This window comes from Musca autumnalis, unplaced genomic scaffold (genome assembly GCF_047663935.1).
Source record: "Musca autumnalis isolate F117 unplaced genomic scaffold, ASM4766393v1 scaffold_1, whole genome shotgun sequence".
In the NCBI taxonomy this organism is placed as follows: Eukaryota; Metazoa; Arthropoda; class Insecta; order Diptera; family Muscidae; genus Musca; species Musca autumnalis.
The window spans coordinates 133,735,421-133,756,672 of record NW_027411644.1 but is presented as its reverse complement, the minus strand read 5'-3'; the positions used below and the strand labels follow the sequence as shown (position 1 = coordinate 133,756,672).

General features: G+C 34.1%; 1 protein-coding gene and 1 long non-coding RNA gene across 49 annotated transcripts in view; both read left to right on the top strand.

Annotated features, from left to right (window-relative positions):
- LOC141386658 (uncharacterized) overlaps positions 1–602 on the top strand; it is a 31,501-nt gene extending 30,899 nt beyond the window's left edge. Inside the window, exon 7 of the long non-coding RNA XR_012408422.1 lies at positions 483–602. This is a non-coding gene — a long non-coding RNA (uncharacterized lncRNA). The remainder of the gene's footprint in view (positions 1–482) is intronic.
- A 3,949-nt stretch (positions 603–4,551) lies between these two features.
- bt (projectin protein bent) overlaps positions 4,552–21,252 on the top strand; it is a 242,254-nt gene continuing 225,553 nt past the window's right edge. For 19 of the 48 annotated variants that reach the window (XM_073955433.1, XM_073955392.1, XM_073955411.1 and 16 more), the window contains exons 1-2: positions 4,960–5,179; positions 17,185–17,368. The gene's annotated coding sequence lies outside the window, so the exon portion shown is untranslated. Of the gene's footprint in view, positions 4,761–4,954; positions 5,313–17,184; positions 17,369–21,252 lie in introns of those variants that run through there. The other 29 variants (XM_073955438.1, XM_073955135.1, XM_073955460.1 and 26 more) reach the window with 8 other exon arrangements.

Sequence of the window (21,252 nt, the reverse complement as noted above, 5' to 3'; positions counted from 1 at the left end):
TCTAAACATAGCGGGGCTTTTCAACACAGATCATTTTAAGCAGACCATAGCACCAATAAAATCTTCTTTTAGCAATAAATTTATAAATTTTTCAATATGTATTTGAAAATTTATAAATGTGTTGGTGACAATTTTTTTTTATTTTTACTATTTTCTGGTCAAAATTATCTAGTGTTTGAAGGTTCCAGAGGAATTTAACACGCATTGGATCGCTTAAATCGTTTAAATACGTATAAATCTTATAAAAATAACTTTATGTTATGGCACCATATCGTTACATAACATAATGTTAAATTCTACCGCCACTCACTGAAATAAAATTACGAAGAATTGTCCCATCTTACTACATTTATGTCTGTGTACGTTCATAAAGTATGTTAAATAATTAATTGCAATGTGCACTTTAATTATAATATATACATTTAACTGGATAACATTGTAATATCTCATAATTAGTTACTGATCACAAATTTATCTTTTAGTTTTAGCTCTAGCATACCTTATTTGAAATATAGTCGGCATATTCAGAAAGTATAAACATAACAATACTGAAATAAAAACTTTCAAACTGCAATTAAACTGGATTAAATTGTAATAAAGGCTTGAATTTATTTTCTGATTTTAATTAGTTCTATATCAGGAAAGACACTCGCACTTAAATGCGTTGGTAAGGATTAAAAAATCAAAGGGGCAGCAAAGCATTCAACTGAAGGTATGTATTTCACTGAGCGACACGAAAAATGGTGACCCTATTCAGCGCAGCGTGGTAGAAAACTACGGGACACGTGTCTCGGCGTTTTTCCCATCAATTGCGCTTTAGGGGTTATGGGTCCCAAAGACTTGAGGTCCGTCAGGCTCATATATTCCAGACCGTCTTGATTTACTGTCGAAAGCAATGTTATTGCCCTTGACTTAAGGAACCAACTTCATCTCCAAGGTCAAAACCATTATGATCAAATTTCGTTTAGATTTTTTTTCTGGTTTGATATCAAACCATTAAAAATTAAAGAAACAATAAACTACAGAAATGTAGCTACATTCGCCGGATTAAGTATATTTTATATACCAAACACGATATTATTCAATATTGATGACATATGGAATGTGTAACCGAATATGTTATCAGTTTGTGGAACAATTATATAATTATAACCGAATTTGTTCTAAACATAACGGGGCTTTTCAACACAGATAATTTTAAGCAGACAATAGCACCAATAAAATCTTTTTTCAGCAATAACCCAGTCAGCATTTTTTGAAAATTTTAATCAAATTCGAGTCTTTTTTGATCCGACTGCACGATTAAAAAGCTAGAATATAAGATCATTTTCTTATCATAAATGACTCCTTTGTCGGTAGGAAAACATAACCTCAGGCGACTCGTCTAAGCAAATCACAAATGAGTCTTCCTCTGCATTAGTTTCGAGTCATTTTTGCCCATTTTCTGATGGTATATAAAGTCTTTTTCGATTCGCACTTCAATCATTTATTGGTGATTTGATGAATAATTTGGGACTCTTTTTCGAGTCTTTTTTGGGTCATTTTATAATCGTTTATGAATCTTTAGGGAGTCATTTATGAGTATTTTTATTAAACGAAATAAATTAAAAGAATTTTCCCTTTATTCTCTTTTTCTTTCCTTTCCTTTGTTTTCTTTTCTGCTTTGCTATGACTTAATTATCCTTTATGTTGGGCGGTGAGTATACTGCTTCTTCATTTCACTTGGCAAAACCTGAACATGTGTTGTGTTTGTATATACATTTAATAAGTTACATTTATATCAAAGTTTTGTATAAAGTGTATATGAGAATTTTATTTTTTTATTTACAACCAAATAAAAATAAAACAAAGCAATCAGTTTTTAATCACCTAACTGTTCAAAATATGATCAGAAGATACATAATTATAATCACTTTTCAAACACCTGCATGACCCTTTTTTGATTAAGCATTTTTCAATCTTCCAGATGATCAAAATGTGACAATAAATAACAAAAAATGGTCACATTTTAAACACTTCAATGACTAATTTGTGATAGCTACACATTTTTTGTTGTATTTTAAATTGAACTCTTTTTAATTACTACAGGGAGTCACTTTCGAGTCCCTTTCTGATCATACAAGCGACTTAATCAGTTTTTGATCACCAAAAGGACTCTAAAAAGACTCCTCAATGTGATTTTTGAAAAAACAGTCTTCCAAATGCTATCTGGGAATGTATAAATTTTTCAATATGTATTTGAAAATTTATAAATGTGTTGGGGAACAAATTTTTTTGTTTTTAATATTTTCTGCTCAAAATTATCCAGTGTAAATGCCAAGTTTGAAAGTTCAAGAGGAATTTCACACGCATTGGATCGCTTAAATCGTTTAAATACGTATAAATCTAATAAAAATAACTTTATGTTATGGCACCATATCGTGACATAACATAATAGCTTCGTTCCAGAACTAAAAAGTTTTTACACATTTAACACATTTTGCACATTTTTGCCCAAAATACGTTCCCGTACACCAAAAAAGTTGCAAAATGTTCACTTCTCTTTGAAAAAAAGTGGCGCTGAATAGTTTTCTCTTTAGAAACTTTTTACACGACAAATTTGGGCGAGCAAAAATGTGCAACATGTTTACCGGCCTCGGATTGGCTGACACGTCGACTTTGACATTTGTTCCAGTTTTTATGACGTTTCTGCCATTTTTCCGTTCCCGTACATTTTGGAAAAATGTGTATGTGGAACTCATTTTCGACAGTTTCCTCTTTTGACACTTTTATCATTAAAAAAGTACTGGAACGAAGCTAATGTTAAATTCTACCGCCACTCACTGAAGTAAAATAACGAAGAATTGTCCCATGTTACTACATTTATGTCTGTGTACATTCATAAAGTATGTTAAATAATTAATTGAAATGTGCACTTTAATTATAATGTATACATTTAACTGGATAACATTGTAATAACTCATAATTAGTTAGAGGTAGTTTACACTATCTATCAATGTCATATGACACGAAATAAAAACATTCCATATCTACCCGCGCAGGCAATGTGGAGACGTAATTTTGTTTCAATTTTCATGGTGTGGACGCACAAAGTAAATGGCATAAGGAAAATCCCCAATATTGCACATATTAGCGACTATATAATGATGGAAAATTTCATGTCATATGACATTTACATATAGTGTAAACTACCCCTTACTGATCACAAATTTATCTTTTATTTTTAGCTCTAGCATACCTCTTTGGAAGAATAGTCGGCATATTCAGAAAGTATAAACATAACAATACTGAAAAAAAATTTAAACTTCAATTAAACTGGATTAAATTGTAATAAAGACTTGAATTTATTTTCTGATATAAATTATTTCTATATCAGGAAAGACGCTCGCACTTAAATGCGTTGGTAAGGATTTAAAAATCAAAGGGACAGCAAAGCATTCAACTGAAGCTATGTATTTCACTGAGCGACACGAACATTGTAACCATGTTCAGCAGCGTGATAGAAGACCACGGGAAACGTGTCAATATGCATACGAAAATTTATAAATGTGTTGGTGAAAAAAGGTTTTTTTTATTTTTACTATTTTTTTCTCAAAATTATCTAGAGTAAACGCCAAATTTTACAGGTCCACAGGAATAAAATTTATAAAAATAACTTTATGTTATGGCATCATATCGTGACATAACACAAAAAAAAACATTGTTCCACAACATCCCATACGGGACAAAGGAGACTTCTCTCATATCAATGAGTGCACCCCGATTCATATTTAGCTCAATGATATGGGACCTACTGTTTATTGCCGAGTCCGAACGGCGTGTCTTAAGACACCATTTGTGGAGAAGTTTTTCAAGGCTGAAATACTCAGGAAATGTCGCCAACAATTCTGAGGGGTATTTTGCCACCGTTGAAAAATGTTTGATGTTGCTTGGCCGAGGAATCAAACCCCCGACCTTCTGCGTGCAAGGCGGGCGTGCATACCATTGCACCACGGTGGCACCCAACACAATGTTAAATTCCATTGCCACTCCCTAAAGTAAAATAACGAAGGATTGTCCCATCTTACTACATTTATATCCGTGTATATTCATAAAGTATGTTAAATAATTAATTGAAATGTGCACTTTAATTATAATGTATACATTTAACTGGATATCATTGTAATAACTCATAATTAGTTAGAGGTGTTTTACACTATCTATCAATGTCATATGCCACGAAATAAAAACATTCCATATCTACCCACGCAGGCAATGTGGAGACGTAATTTTGTTACAATTTTCATGGTGTGGACGCACAAAGTAAATGGCGTAAGGAAAATCCCCAATATTGCACATATTAGCGACTATATAATGATGGAAAATTTCATGTCATATGACATTTACATATAGTGTAAACTACCCCTTACTGATCACAAATTTATCTTTTATTTTTAGCTCTAGCATACCTCTTTGGAAGAATAGTCGGCATATTCAGAAAGTATAAACATAACAATACTGAAAAAAATTTTAAACTTCAATTAAACTGGATTAAATTGTAATAAAGACTTGAATTTATTTTCTGATATAAATTATTTCTATATCAGGAAAGACACTCGCACTTAAATGCGTTGGTAAGGATTTAAAAATCAAAGGGGCAGCAAAGCATTCAACTGAAGCTATGTATTTCACTGAGCGACACGAAAATTGTAACCATGTTCAGCAGCGTGATAGAAGACCACGGGAAACGTGTCAATATGCATATGAAAATTTATAAATGTGTTGGTGAAAAAATGTTTTTTTATTTTTACTATTTTTTTCTCAAAATTATCTAGAGTATATCCGTGTATATTCATAAAGTATGTTAAATAATTAATTGAAATGTGCACTTTAATTATAATGTATACATTTAACTGGATAACATTGTAATAACTCATAATTAGTTACTGATCACAAATTTATCTTTTATTTTTAGCTCTAGCATACCTCTTTGGAAGAATAGCCGGCATATTCAGAAAGTATAAACAAACCAATACTGAAATAAAAACTTTCAAACTGCAATTAAACTGAATTAAATTGTAATAAAGGCTTGAATTTATTTTCTGATTTTTATTATTTCTATATCAGGAAAGACACTCGCACTAAAATGCGTTGGTAAGGATTTAAAAACACCAAAGGGCAGCAAAGCATTCAACTGAAGGTATGGTATATGGTATGTATGGTATATGTCTCGGCGTTTTTCCCCATCAATTGCACATTCGCGGTTCTGGGCCCCAAAGACTTGAGGTTTCTCCGGCAAAGTTTTTGCCCATGTCAAGGTCAAAAGCGTCATGGTAAAATTTAATTTATATATATATATATATATATATATATATATATATATATATATACAGTGGCTCCAAGCGAAATTTCATTAGGTGTAATTTTTTTAATTGAATTATATCTCCGATACAAAAAGGGATATGAAGAAAGTATATACGCAGCTTTATAGTGTATTTAGTCGATAATTTAGAAACACTTAGCACCAAGCGAAAGTCGTACAGCAATTATAAAGACAAAATATTTATTAATATAAATCGTCCTTCGGCATATTTCTGGTTTCAGTTGAATTCTGCAATCGATTTAGAATATTTTTGACCAGTTTTGAACAGCTGAAGTTTAAAATATGTCCCTGTTTGTTTTGAAAATCTCTCCTATAAGGATGTCTGGAAGTATATGTCGTCTGGAGACATTTTCAATTATAGAACCACTATATACGATTTATTGTTCAAGCTTGGACCAATTATTATATAATACCAGTGTTCGCAAATAATAAGCTTTTATGCTTGAACTCAGAGTTTTGGCAGAAAGAACAACGCTTACCTTGGAACTAGCAAATGAACGTGATGAGCTTCGTCGTACGAACCCCGAAGACCCAAGAGTTAGAGAACTTACTCTTGAAGTCAACAGGCTAGTGGACGAACATAAGCGGAAAAAGTGGCTAGACCATCTGAAGCAGTGCAACATTGGTGCAGGAATAAGTAAATTGTGGGCAACGGTTAAATCACTCTCGAGTCCGGAAAAGAAGGATGACAGAACGGCTGTTACTTTCAACGGCGTGACAGTAACTGACCCAAAGAGGTGCGCGTGTTATTTTAACCGGCAGTTCATAGAGCACCCCGAGAGTGATAGGGCGAAGAGAAGTGTGCTACGCCGTATAAGAAGAACTCTTCCAGCCGAGGAGGTACCACCACAATTTACGATGAGCGATGTTGCAGATGCCATCCGAAACGCTAAATCATGCAAAGCGTTGGGCCCGCACCGAATATCGGTGGTAATGCTTAAGCAGCTGGATGAACCTGGAGTTGAGTATTTAACAAGTGTTCTCAACCTATCGTTAGCCACCCATGTTGTACCGGATGCCTGGAAAGTTGGCAGGGTGGTCCCGCTACTGAAGCCTGGCAAGGATGCCAGCAGAGGTGAATCGTACAGGCCGATTTCACTCCTGTCGCCAGTAGCAAAGATCCCAGAGGCGCTACTCCTCCCCACGATGAGAAGGTGTTTTCCAGTTGCCCAACATCAACATGGATTTCGGAAAATGCATAGTACTACAACAGCATTAGACGCCATATCCACACATATCAGTAGAGGACTGAACCAGAAAAGGCCGTGCGACCGAACAGTCATGGTGGCTCTTGACGTATCGAAGGCCTTCGATACCGTCAACCATGCCAAGCTGTTCGAGGATATAGAGAAAACTAATCTCCAGCCATGTTTGAAACGTTGGGTAATCAACTATATGCGTGGACGCCAGTCGTTGGTAGAATTCAGAAACAAGAAGTCCAAAACCCGTGGAGTGAAACAGGGAGTTCCCCAAGGAGGGGTGATATCTCCGGAACTGTTTAACCTCTACCTTTCTGAAATTCCACACCCTCCAGACGGCATAGAGATCGTAATGTATGCGGATGATTGTACGATCTTGGCGTCGGGTCCTATAGTCGATGACATATGTGATAGGTTAAATGTCTACATAGCTGACCTAGTGCAGTTCTTCCATCTGAGGAATATGAAAATATCCGCCGCTAAATCCACAGCCACGCTGTTCATCACATGGACGGCTGAGATGAGGCTCCCACTGAACATATTGGTCGATGGTGCACTGATTCCGACCACTAACTACCCTAAAATACTGGGTGTAACGTTCGATAGCATGTTCAAGTCGTCCGCGCATGCCACAGCTATTTGCAATAAGATCAGAAGTAGGAACAAGGTTCTCAAGTCGCTGGCCGGCAGCACTTGGGGTGCTGATAAAGAAACCTTGTTGACCACCTACAATGCAATAGGCCGGTCTGTGGTAAGCTATGCGGCGCCAGCGTGGTCCGCAAAGGTTAGCGCATCGCAGTGGAAGAAGATTAAAACCTGCCAGAATGCCGCCCTGAGGACTGCAACAGGGTGCCTCCTCATGACACCAGTGGACCATCTTCATGAGGAGGCGAAGGTTTTACCGGTGCGTCAGCACAATAAGATGTTGTCGATGCAGTACCTGCTTGGGTGTTACCGCAGTGAGCATCCCTGTCACGATTTAATGGACAGGCGCCCCCCACCCAGGCACGTCAGGAGAGACCTTCATGATCTAGAGAGAGAGGTCCAAAGGTATAAAAGAGAACCGCTAGATCAACGAGCCTATCAGGCAGGCTTGAATCATGGTTGCGCAAGCAGTACGAAGATACAGTGTGAATGCCGTACTTGGAAACCATCCCCCATCCATCGCAGCAGAAGAACGACAGCTGCCAAGGCAAACACGAGTGGTTTTAGCTCAGTTAAGATCCGGACGATGCAGCCGCCTCAATTCGTATTGGGCCAGAATTGACGCCACGATACCCAACATATGCCCAGCATGTGGATTGGGACCACACGATACTCTGCATTTATTCAACTGCCCAGCTAACCCCACTCACCTGTCTCCTCATTCTTTATGGACGCAACCAGTCCAGTTTGCAGAATTCTTGAGTCTGGATACAGAGGAACTTGATAACTGAAATAATACACGAACGAACATATATGCGTTGCTACAACAACAACAACAACGCTTACCTTGCCCAATACATTATTCGCCAGGTAGTGGGATTCATTTTAATTATAAAATCTCACAGTTTGATTTCCAATGACTTAAAAAACTTATAAAACAAAGATTCAAATCTGAAAGATAAGCCCCACACACAAATACACTGATGCGTTATGTTCTATTATTCGTGTATTAGACATGAAGCAATTTGTGGGATTTTTCACAATGTAATGTCAGGTTTTGCACAGAACTTGTTGGATCTATGAAAATTACACTCTTTTAAGAAAATTAATGCATTCATCGCTATTGTTTTGATATTCTAAACATCGCTCTTGGATAAATTTGTGTATAGCTTTTTTACGCATTTTTTATCACCAATTGACAAGGTATTTATGTTGTAAAAATTTGACTGCACATTGGAAAAATAAGCTTCCAAATATTTTTCTCAATCGATTAGAGTGTCGGGACACTAAAAATCAACTCATTTTGCACTTCGTATATTAAACTATTAGTAGACATCAAGGTATTGAATAGCTTTGCAGTTTTAATTTTCGAGATCTGCTGAATCTAAAAAAATTGTTTTTGTAAAGTTGAATAAATCATTTTCTCATGTTGTTTCATAAAAATAATTTTTGTTTCATTTTTACGCTTCTTTCCCATTTAACCTGATACAAGTTTCCAGAATTGACCCTCTCAATTGTAAAGAAGCACAGATGTTACACTAAATCGATCGTAGGATTTAACAAAAGACAGCATTTCGTACTAGAATTAATTACATTAACAAATACTTTGTCTTTTTAATTGCTGTACGACTTTCGCTTGGTGCTAAAATTCTTAGTATTTTAGCTAATTTAATTTTTCAACAATATAAACGGGTTGATTATTTTATTTTATCGTGATTCTAAATTGTCGACTAAATGCACTAAAAGGCTGCGTAAACACTTTCTTCATATTCCTTGTTGTGTCGGAGATATAAGTTAATTAAAAAAATTTCATTAGGTGTACGACTTTCGCTTGGAGCCACTGTATATATATAACATATTCTATTTTTTTTAAGATCATATATGTTTAAAGTTCTGTGCTATTTTGATCTTTAACGACCTTTACGTTAACATAAACCGTTACCGATTTTATTTTGATAGAACCAGTTGTAAATAGCAACGGATGAGACTATATTATGCACTTGCTAGTAACTAATAAGACTAGTCAAACGCCCGTTTTTCTTTATTATATCAATACTATATCAAGGGGTTTGACACTAAGATTTAAGATTATTCAAAAAGTGGTTAGATACTGCTGAAAAGGAACGAAAGCATGTACTTTTGATTTGTTCCAGAACTGCAAAAATCTACCAACGTTAACTATTTTTTCGATATCATAAAGCAAACATTGTCATCGTAGTAAAACTTTTAGATTTTTGCAGGTTCCGGGACAGACATTTTATTATTATTTTGAATGGATTGTTCAACAAATTCCATTGATATTTTATGGTTTTTTCTAGTACGTTAGAATCTCGATAATTCGCAATCTAAGGGACCGATCATTTTATACGAATTATGAGGTTTTCAATTTAGCGGGGTTAAAATGGGAAAGAAATGGATTCAAGGGACCGACAACTTATTCGAGTTATCGAGATTCACTATCGAATCTCGAGGTACGAATTATTGCAATATACAATAGTTAAGAATTCCTCATTTAAAAATCAACGCTCTACATTTACGCTAAGGCGAGTAAAAGGATATTTTTTTTTACAAAAGCAGGGGGGTTAAACTTAGAGTGTATAACGATATGGAAGTATTTTTATTAGCAGGAAATACAGACATCATACGTAATTGGCGTATAATAATACATTCAATTGCTAAAACCGGCCAAATTAATGAAATATAGAAATAATCATAACCATTTAGAGAAACGAAAGCTTACTAATAAAGTATATTGATAAATTTAAAATCCTCAATGACTAACTATAGTTTCGGTTTTTATGTTTAGGAGTGTGAAATAATATCATGTTCAACGAAACAGCACTTAGTTTACAACAAGTAAAAACGGCGTGAAGTTTGGCCCAGCCGAACTTTTTATACCCTTCACAATACATAATATTGGATAATGTGGTGTGTGGAAGTAAATATCAAAACGTAGACGTATATCGACAATTCTCTGACGAAATATTTTGTAACACGAAGGGAGACTGAATACCAAATATAGCAATTTCTGTTGAGTAATATGGTAGATGAAACAGAACGTGGACCTATACCAATAATTATCTGCAAAAATGGTCTATGTCTCCAAATACCAAGTTATAACCATTTCGGTTGAATAATGCGGATAAAATCCTTGAAAATACACTGGATGACTATATAAAAAAGCCTGGAGCTGTACCCACCATTCAATGCGGGATTGTTTTATACCCACAACGTATACTAAATAAGCCATTGCGGTAGGATAATGCTAAAGCCTTGAATATCGAAAATTCGGTCGTACAGTTCTATGGGGGCTATATCAAAACCAAATATCTACCTACGAGTAATATCAACTTCTGTACCAAATTGTAAAACACTATGTTAAATTTTGCGAGCTGCATCTTGATTTCTACAGATGGACGGATATCGTTACATCGATCTATTTTTATGCCGATCAAGAATATATACTTTTTAGGGTGTCCCCGAATATTTCAATGTGTTACAAACGGAATAACCATAAATTTGGAGATACCAAACATCGATTTATTTTATAAAATTTCAAGAAGAGTTCATAATTATAATTAATTCGATTTGAAAACTTCCGATTGATTATTTATTTAATGTTAACAGACAATTCTAGAGACTCTAAATCAAAACAATATTTTGCCAACATGAACAGAAACCAAAACAATAATACACATTGCCTACTTACTATGTTACAAACAATACAGCAACAAAAACTTATTATTGCGCCGTTTCAACAATAGATAGATAAATATGTAGCTGGATTACTAAGGTAATCTAAATACTAAACACAGACAACGGGCCAGCAACGCGGTTCAGCTAGTCGATATATAATATAATTCGCTACGTCGGGATTACCCCATCTAACAATTTAGAGCTTGTGTTTTTGCATCTTTCAATCTTACTTGTTCTAATCAGATTTATTGTTTTACATCCAATTATGGGATTAAAATATTTTATGTAAACAACATAAAATCAGGCTAAAGTTTATTTCATAGAATGAATATGGAAAGAAATCTGAGTCGATTTTCAAATAATTTCGTAGGAATCGTTCTAAGTCTCAACTATGAGCTGGCGAAATTTTCATATAGATTTTGCAATAGATGTAAAATGCGAATGTAAAACAATTTCGTGAAAATCTACTATAAGCCACATACAATCGTAAACGTCCATTATATTTTGCAATTAAGTGTTTTGGATCAAATACAAAGGAAATTGAATGGTATATAATCGATTCAAAATGTTTGCTTCTTGCGAACATGGCAATGTATCAGGAAAATATGAAAACATTTTTTAAAATTGTGTTGGCTTTGTGGAACGAAAGATTATTTTATATCATGTCCGTCAAACTTCGAATGGCGTATTGCCAATAATTTTGAAATACAACCAACCAATCATTCTTAGCAGCTAATGATGCAAAATTGAGGTATCGCACACTATTATATTGGTATTCAGCAACTATATCAGAGGAGGAAGCTGCAAGTTATTGTTCTTATAAAAGATCTATTTGATTAAAACATTGATTGCTCGGAGCTTTTGTCTTTTTTACCCTTGCACGTTCCAAATCGATTTTTTAAGAGAACATCAATTATTTAATATATCTTTTCATAGAACTGATCGAAGAATAAGCCGTTAACGCGATGTCTTTGTTTATTTAACTCCCTTGCAAACCATATAGATTACCACATAGAACGTCATGTTTTGAAGAGATTAGTTAGATCCTTGCTTGAAAATGAACCTTAACTCTATACGTATATATCTAATGGTTGCCAAATTAATAAAATTCTAGTTTTTAAGTCCAATCCGATGTAATCTGTGAGAGCATAGCTCGGTAGATGAAATAAATAAATAAATATATATTGATTATGTCTTCATTGAAACTATCTCTTAGTCTTATTGGTTGTATATATCGATCAAACAATGCAATTGATGTGCAACCACCTGTAACTGTTCTGGAAACTTTAACTTTGTGCTACAATGATGTAGTTTAAATAGGAGACTTTAACTCAAATGTTCTTGTCGATTCATTCTTAATAGACAAAATGCTTACACTTAACTTTATCAATGTCAATAACATATATCCCACACACTATTCCCCGAATCTTAGCAGCGTTCAACATTACGATCATGACTGATTTATCTGACTTGATTTATCTCGCTTACAATTTTACCATTCATGAGGAATCGGAGACTTTCGCATACACTTATCTTGACTATAAAAATCTTAATTACACGGCATTATATAATAAATTCCTTTGCAGTAGACCAAGGGCTAGATTTCCTACAAGTAATATTGTTCGTATTTATAATGAAAGTATTCCTATCAAAAATAAGAGAACAACATCTAATACTCCATGAGGAATATCGTACAGTAAGAAAGAAAGTGAAAAAATATATTAATGCTACCAAAACAGATTACTATGTATTCTAATAAATGTAATCGTGGACTAGGCTCTAAATTCACATGGAAGGAATACATACCACCTATGCAAATAGATAATACTTTCTACGACCTTATTAATGAGGCAGCTGGCAATATGGACTCTTTCGATTTCCGATGTGTCTCACTGGACGAGGTTTGTAATAGTCTTTCCGGGGTTGAATCGAATGCTATCGGTCTTAATGGTATCGACCAAAAATTCATAAGGATAATACTTTACTTATTTCTTCAATACAATTCAGACTTTTAACATTTACCCTACCATATGTAAGCACGCCAAGATTATTCCGTTACCTAAATCGAACTCGGATTTTCGGCACATCTCCATACTTTGTTACCTCTCAAAAGTCTCTGAGAAAATAATACATATGCAAATGTCAGGAATCGTTGCTGTCTAATAGACAATCAGGTTTTCGTAGCAACCACAGTTGCATCACGGCTCTAGCTGAAGTAACAGAATCATTGATAACAGTAATGTCGAGTTTCTTGTGCTCTTAGACCATTCTAAACCGTTCGATTCAGTGGATCATCAACATCAAACTAAGACATTTTTTAATTTCTCATCACCTGCTACTAACTTTATTACGTCGCACAATGTCGCGAGTTCATATTAACTGTGGCCAAAAATAGAAGGAATTGTCGTAGGTGCATCAATTTTGGTACACGTACCTATTATTGACTTACAATCTTCAGGACAAAAAATTGGGTTGGTGGGTCCACGTTTTGATATAGCCCGCATAGAACCGTACCTCCCGATTTTCGGTATTTTGAATGTTTTAGACACAATGACCAACCGAAAGTATTCAAATTTTGTGGTTAATCTTCGGCAGAGGTATCACACATTCCAACAGAGAATTGTGGGCTTAGGTCCATGTTTTGATATAGCCCCCATACAACGGTACCTCCCGATTATCGGTATTTTGAAGATTTTAGCCTCATTATTACACCGAAATTGCTGAAATTTGGTATTTAGTCTTCGTAGGGGGTATTATATTTTCACCTTTAAATTTGCCTGCATAGGTCCACGCCTTCATATAGCCCCCATAGGACGGTACCTCCCGATTTTCGGTATTTTGGAGGTTTTAGCCTGATTATCACACCGAAATGGCTGAAAATTGGTATTAAGTCTCCGTTGGGGGACTTATAACCTTCCACCAGAAATATGTCGGTATAGGTCCTCGTCTTCCTATAGCCCTCATAGAACCGTGCCTCCTCATTTTCGGTATTTTGAGTGTTGTGGCCTCAATATCCACCCGATATGACTGAAATTTGGTGTTTAGTCTTATATTGTGTGTGAGCATATTGAATATATCAAACTCTTGTCTGTTTATATGCGAAATTTCATTTAAATTTTTTTTTAATCGATTAGTGGTCAAAAAGCGTAAATTTTTTTGTAAAAAATCGAATTTTGATTTTCGCTGTTCTCAATTTTTTTTAAAAAATTGATATTTTTAAAATTCTCTCGTTTTAAAGCAACATTATTGAGTACGTAATAAGCCCACACAAATATATGATGATCGGTTCATTCGTTTTCGCGCTATAGCCAACACCGCAAAACGATTTGTTAAAAAAGGGGGATATCCTCTCAGTGAGGTGGTCGCTGAAAAAGAGAAATGACACATTCGTCTGCAAACCTCTGCAGGTGGGACCTTTATATATTTGAAGTACTCACTTTTTACTACTCATACAGCAAAAAATATCTATATACACTTTTATACAATTTTTTTTCCCACTCCACTCAATTTAAAATTTGCTTCAGAAAATTAATAAACTTAGTAATACATGTTTGGGTAAATGTAAACACCATATGATTAATATTTATATGCAAACAAAAGTGTAGCCAAGTTTATTACATCCCAAGAGAACTTAGGAACCACTTTTGCAGCGACCATTACTTTTAAATATTAACGCATTATATAATTTATTAATTTTAGAAGAAAAAATCACAAAAATACGTATTAACTAAAATTGTCGGATTTCAATCCTCATATAGCAAAAACTACTTCACGTATCAGTACCAAAATTCAGATACTTCTTAATTAACATGTTTTCTATCACTCCCCATCAATAAATTTGTTCAACGAAGTATTTAGTTTTTACCATTTTTGGCCACGGTCGTGACACTGTGCGTCGTATCTCAATAACAGGATATAATCTGTGCATATGGGACAGGGTTCAATTATTGGTATATTACTTTTTTCACTCTACTCAAACGATCTCCCCCAACAGTTAAGCTATAGCCAAATCATCACGTACAAATTTCCTTGAGCGGGCGCGTTAATAACATCAATGATTCTATCGATACACTCAACTCTAATCCCACACGCTTGTATAAATGGGCAATGGCAAACGGCTTGATATTAAATCATAAGAAATAAAAGTGCATTATAAACCACAAAAAGAAATATTTTCGAGTCCAGACCCCTCCTATTCATATTAACGATTAACAAATTTATGTTAATAAGCCAATGAATCTTGGAGTCGTTTTAACAGTTCGCTAAGTTGGACTGATCACGCCAACCCAGCCTGCGGCCAAACTTATGCAAAATTAAGAGCTTTGTGGAAGAACACATTTTAGTACTATTCACCAACTGCAACTTAATGAGTTTTCGAATGTTAAACGTCACTTTTATTAACATTGTTCGTTATGTAAATTCTGCAAATTATCTGTTTGGTTGTAGCTTGCGTAATCTCCTTAAATGTATGGCTTTCATTTTTTGCACAAGGTTGTTGTAAGTCGAAATCCATTCATGCAGAGGAAGACAATATCAAAATAAATCAACATAATTGGCATCAATGGAAAGGTCAAGAAATCGCCTTCCTAATTTTATTTACGTGGGCGGAGTGTATCTTCCAGGAATACATATATAAGATGTATATTAAAAATTTTCACAATTTCCACACAAAAGGTGTGGTCCATTTAACCCGCTAAATATTATCTGATCACTATTTCAAATTGCAAGCTTCTTTCGAGGCGATCGGACCATTTTTGCGACCTACAGAGCGGCTACAAAATCGGATAAAAATTATGTATTTGGTCCATTTCAGTCGCTAAATATTTCACGATCATCACCAATAACAATAGGTGTCTATACCCGACCTCCATGCAAAATTTCGTGACGATCGGTCCATAATTGCGGCCTGGAGTTTGATTACAAATTATAATGGACAGACGGACGGACGGACACACATCTCAAAATCGGTTTATCTCGTCGAGATATGAAGATTGGTATACCACATTGGGGGTCTACGACCGAATTTCGCGGTGTTACATGAATTTTTCCCAAAACAAAATTATAATACCCTTTCCACATAGTGATGTAGGGTATAAAAATTGTGAACTGTGAAACTCCAAATTTCCACATTGCGGTGTAGGGTATAAAAATCCAATGATGTAAAAACTGGGAATGATAGAGACAATTTATAGCATGGGAGGAAAATGTGACTCTCTACACAGAACCCATTATATATTAAGCAGTAGGACCGTTATCTAGCAAACACTTTATTGCAAATTACATCAGGGGAAAGGTCAGTCGTTTTTTCCATATGTAGGCTACTTTGCCGATATATGTCCTCAAAGAATTAAAATATTGACCAAAAATAAAATTTGTATATTTTTCATACAAAAGTAATGGTCCATTTCACCCGCTAAATAATATCAGATTATCATTCAAAATTGTAGGCATCTTCTTTGACCTAAACTCTTACCCGGTGAAAAATTTCGTGACTATTGGGGTAAAATTGCAACCTCTAACGAGTTTATGATTACACTATATACGAATAACTGAAAATATTGGGATGTAACTCTGTTATCTGATCATGCACACCAACACAACTGGCATCAATTGAAAGGTCAAGCGTTCCATTTCCAAGGGTAGTTTACTTGTCCGGAATGTATATTCCAGGAATAAAGATATAAGTGGTATATTAAAAATTTTCAAAATTTTCACACAAAAGTTGTGGTCCATTTAACCCTCTAAATATTATCTGATCGCCATCTCAAATTGCAAGCTTCTTCTCTGTCATATACTCTTACCTTATATAAAATTTAGCGTTGATCGGACTATTATTGCAACCTACAGAGCCGCTAGAAAATTGAATAAATATTATGTTTTTGGTCCATTTCACCCGCTAAATATTTCTCGATCATCACCAATGAGAATAGGGATCTATTCTGGCCTGAACCCGTGACGATCGGTGCATAATTGCGGCCTGGAGCGTGTTTACAATTTATAATGGACGGACGGACACACCTCTCAAAATCGCTTTATCTCGTCGAGATATGAAGATTGGTATACCACATTGGGGGTCTCCGACGAATATTTCGCGGTGTTACATGAATTTTTACCAAAACAAACTTATAATACCCTTTCCACATTGTAGTGTAGGGTATAAATATAAATATACCTTCTTTATACGTTGGTAGATGATTTAATTATATAATGATGAACTGGATTTATTGTAATAAGCTTTTGTATGCCTCATATCAAATCACCTATAATTTAATTTTTTCTTAGGGATATCGCATTCATGTTCTGGTGTCAATAATTGAAATAGCGCACTTTAATCCATCATTTGGGAGAACAAGATATTTATATGTTATAATATTTCAATAATTGAAATAGCGCACTTTAATCCAACATTTGGGAGAACAAGATATTTACATATATGTATGTTAGCCGCTGTGAGAATGAATGCCAGGTATGAGAATGTTCAAATACATATGTCGGTCAAGACTGGTTAATGTTATCATTTTGTTATTGACATTTCTAGAATTAATTCATGAACTAAATCTTAACAAACTGTTATTTAAATCGACACCATTCTGACTTCATTACTGCAAAGAAGCGCGGTAAAATATTTCAGCATAGTTTTGTACAAAATTTGTTTACATTCGGCATTCATTAATGATTTTTTATTTTACTTATTTATTTGTTTTCTTTTTATCAATTACTTTATAATGAAATATTATTTTTAACCGACAAAAATTTAGTTATATCTTGTCTGTGGGAGATGAAAATACTACTACAATTGTAGTTTAACAACATTGCTTAAAGTATGGCTGTAGGCTTCATAATTGTTATTTGTACTTATTTAAATAGTATTTATACCATACACCACGGTGCGGTAAGCGGAATTATGCCTTCGTGCATTTGTATGTACATATATAACATGCGGAGGAAAACTTTTGACGATCTACATAGCATCACATTCTGAGTTGATTTATATATGTGCGTCTGTCCATGTATTTTTGTAATCAAAGTACAGATCACATTTGTTGTCCGATTCAAATAAAAATTGGGAATTTAGTTTTTTTTTTTGGCAAAAGGGCGAACGCTATTTATTTTGGTAAGAATCGGTTCAAGTTTGGATATAGCTCCCAAATATGTTTTCGCTCGATCTTAGTTATTTGGTGCACCAATCACGTCATGTATGTACGTACAATTTTAATGAAATTTTAAATGTATTACGGAATAGGGTCTAGAAAAAATTTTCCCAATTATATCAAAATCTGTTCAGATTTGGATATAGCTATGTTCGTGCGGATTTATGTATTTTATGAACTAATCACGCTATGTACATTAGGGTTATAACTTTTTGCACTTTTTTGCAAATATCAAAAATACCACCACATAGCCGTGTAGAGCATGGAAAACTATTATGAAATACGGCGTCAATTTTTCTCTATCGCGAAAAAAGTTTCCGCACCAAATGCATTGAAGTTCAGTAATGCATTTTTTAATTTTAGCTGTTATGACAACATATTTGCTTTTAATTAAAATTTTTATTTTTTTGTAATCTAATTTAAAATCATTATCAAAGCGTTCTGGACCAATTTGTTCTCAAATCGCGCTATTTCGGAGCATTTTAGGAATTTTTGACACTATTGCAATTTTTGTTTTTTCTTAATAAACTCGCGAATTTTATGTTTATATTTATTGTACCTATTGGACAAGAGAATATGGTGTCATTTGCAACAAATTCGCGAAAGTTACAGACAGTTTTTAATGACTTTGCCTGTGAGAAATGTATTTTTGTCTATAAATATTTATTCAAACAAAGCAAATTTAAAATTATATGTAGAAAAAATACCAAAAGGGTTTTAGTAATTACAGTCGGCGCGGAAACTTTTTTCACCGAATCAATCTTAGAAACGCGTTTTCATTATTAGAACAAAATTCCCCACGTGGTACTGGTGTTGTATTTTTGTAAAAAACATATACGATTCTTACAGGCAAAGTCAACAAAAACAGCCTGTAACTTTCGCGACTTCGTTGCAAATAACCCCATATTCTTTTGTCCGGTAGGTACAAAAAATATAAACATAAAACTCACGAGTTTATAAAGAAAAAGCAAAAATTGCAATAGTGTCAAAAATTCCTAAAATGCTCCGAAATCCCGCGATTTGAAAACAAATTGGTCCAGAACGCTTTGATAATGATTTTAAATTAGATTACAAAAAAATAAAAATTTTAATTAAAAGCAAATATGTTGTCATAACAGCTAAAATTAAAAAATGCAGTACTGAACTTCAATGCATTTGGTGCGGAAACTTTTTTCGCGATAGAGAAAAATTGACGCCGTATTTCATAATAGTTTTCCATGCTCTACACGGCTATGTGGTGGTATTTTTTTGGTTATAGCCCTAATGTACATGTATGTCCAATTTTGTCCAAATGTGTAATGGATGACGGAATTTGATCTAGATGAAAGTGCACAAAATTATAAAGTAACATGTAATACGTTTATATATAACCGGATTTAACAAACCAACATTTACATTTATATTTATTGAGAGTTTTTTTTTCAGTAATAAAGTATATAAAACAATTATTGATGAGAATACTTAAAACTATATTGTATTATTTTGATGTCATGTCTAAAAGGTTTTGCAGCTTGCATACACATACATATGACGAATGAATTTCCTGCACATTTTATGCGAATAATTTGTACAGATTTTTATGCAAAAGTAATAAAGATACATTTAGCTAAAACTAACTAAAAAGTAACCCCGTATTTTTGCTTTATTATCGGATTAAGAATTTTTGGATCCAAATAGTAGTTGTTTGCACCCAAACGGTCCCTAACATAACATATATTTGGATTCAAACATATGTTATATGTTTTGTATTTGTTATTATTTTCACACGAATTGTCAAATTTTGTACATCGATTTACTCGACTTAGCGCATAATAGAATGAGGAATTCTTAACTATACACGGAACGTGTCTACGAAAAATTAGGTCAATATGTTATCTGGGGCTGAACTATGGATGCCTAAATTTGATAATGATAATGTCATTGCATAGAGTTGGTGAAAATGACATGCGAAAGCATTGGTGGAAATGACATGCCAAAGCACACAAACATACACATTTATAAATGGTGGTGTTTTTACAGTGTTTTATTTAACTTGCTTTGGTGTGTGTTTAGTTCAAATCTGGTAACTCATTTTTAACACAGTTGCAGTTTACCAATCGAACTAAAACTTTGCACACTTTTCAGATGTGAATGACAATACATGAATATGAAATCAAAACCAATATTGGTCCATTTTTACACTGTTTTACAGTGTTTTATCTAATTTGCTTTTCAAATCTGGTAACTCATTTTTCACATAGTTGCAGTTGACCAATTGAACTTAAAATTTGCACACTTTTTAGATTTGGATGACAATACATGAATATGAAATCAAAACTAATATTGGTCTATTCTTACAGTGTTTTTACGGTGTCTAACTTGATCCCCTTTTTAAATCTGGTAACTGATTTTTTACACGGTTGCAGTTGACCAATCGAACTAAAACTTTGCACACTTTTCAGATTTAGATGACAATACATGAATATGGAACCAAAACCAATATGGGTCCATTGTTTCCTATAGCCCCCATATAACGGTACCACCCGATTTCCGGTATTTTCATTTTCAAATCTGGTAACTCATTTTTCACGCAGTTGCAGTTGACCAATCGTACTTAAACTTTGCACACTTCTCAGATTTGGATGACAATACATGAATATGAAATCAAAACAAATATTGGTCCATTTTTACAGTGTTTTTAAGGTGTCTAACTTGACCCCCTTTTAAAATGTGGTAACTGATTTTTAGCACGGTTGCAGTTGACCAATCGAAATAAAACTTTGCACATTTTTCAGATTTAGATGACAATACATGAATATGAAACCAAAACCAAAATGGATCCATTTTTTCATATAGCCCCCATATAACGGTACCACCCATCTTCTGGTATTTTGGGGATTTTGTCTTCATTTTTAGCCCGAATTTGCTGTAACTTGGCATTTGGAGTTCTCAATAGTCCAGAAAAAAAAATTGTGGACGTAGGTCAATGTTTAATATAGCCTCCATATAACGGTACTACCCAATTTCAAGCATTTTAATCTACATTTTCTGCTCAAATGGACTGTAATTCGGCATTTGGGGTTCTCAGTGGTCAAAAAAATGTATTTACTAAAAAGTTAAAAATAATTTAAAAAAATTAAGTTTCAGTGTTTTATTTAGAAATGCACTTAAAACTAAAAAATAATTTGTCGCTTACCCTCAATAAATATACATATTCTTT